Consider the following 1026-nt stretch of genomic DNA (forward strand, 5'->3'; position numbering starts at 1 on the left):
CTGATTGGTCACACTTTGGTTGAATCGCGTAACGGCCACACGGGGTGAAATTCACCCCAGCTCCAAAAAAGCGATATCCTGCTTCAACAATGAGTTCTAAAAATCTAAAAAAAATTATTGAGGTATTTTTTAAGGATCGGCTCAAATTTTTACACGAGCTTTGTGAACATATTTTCAGTGCTTGATTGAAGGTTGTTTCTCGCTGATAAATGTTTTCCATTTTATCACTAAACTATGGCGAAAATTTTTATGGGAAATCGATTGTTTTTTTTTTTTTTTGAGACGCCGTCGTTTTGTTGAAAATTAATATTTCACTTATTCCTTCGATCAAAGAGCAGATAATACCTTATATTAACTAAACCCTTTTTGTTTTCTCACTGATCCAGTGGTGGATGATCCAGTCCACATATAACTTGCTCACCGCAAGACGCCTTTTTGTACAGTTGCCATAGCAGCTCTAAAAATCACTATCTTTACGAATGAAAAGTATCATAATGAAGTTTAATGCTACTCCAATACGCATATACGTTTTTACATTAATAAACTGGAGTGTCTCTTGATGAAAATACCTTGAAAAATCGCTTATTTTCGGTCTCCTGACCAGGCATAACCCCTTATATGGTGCAGCCGCGGTAATCGCGAATATCGGTATACTTGCATGTAGAAATATTGTTGTATGTAGGCAAGTACGTCGAGTATATCATAGTATAGTATAGTTCCAGGTGAATCGGGTCGATCGTGTCGGGTGAGAGGCGCGGCGGTATAAACTAGGCATGTAGTAGCCACCTTACGATATTGTTGTACACACGTGCATCTATAATACTTATGCCTATTTGCGCTAACTCGCGAACGAACCGGGGAAGTAACCTGCATAGCTCTGTGCCTGCGCAGGTGTGACCAATCGTCTCATTACCGCGAGCAACCGCGGATCGCCGATATTGGCATCGTTTTTCCTCACCCATCGACTTGTTTCCTTTTTTATGGTACATTCAGCCCTGACTTCCTTTGCTTTTCTCTACTCTTCTC

This window comes from Neodiprion lecontei, chromosome 4 (genome assembly GCF_021901455.1).
Source record: "Neodiprion lecontei isolate iyNeoLeco1 chromosome 4, iyNeoLeco1.1, whole genome shotgun sequence".
Classification (NCBI taxonomy): Eukaryota; Metazoa; Arthropoda; class Insecta; order Hymenoptera; family Diprionidae; genus Neodiprion; species Neodiprion lecontei.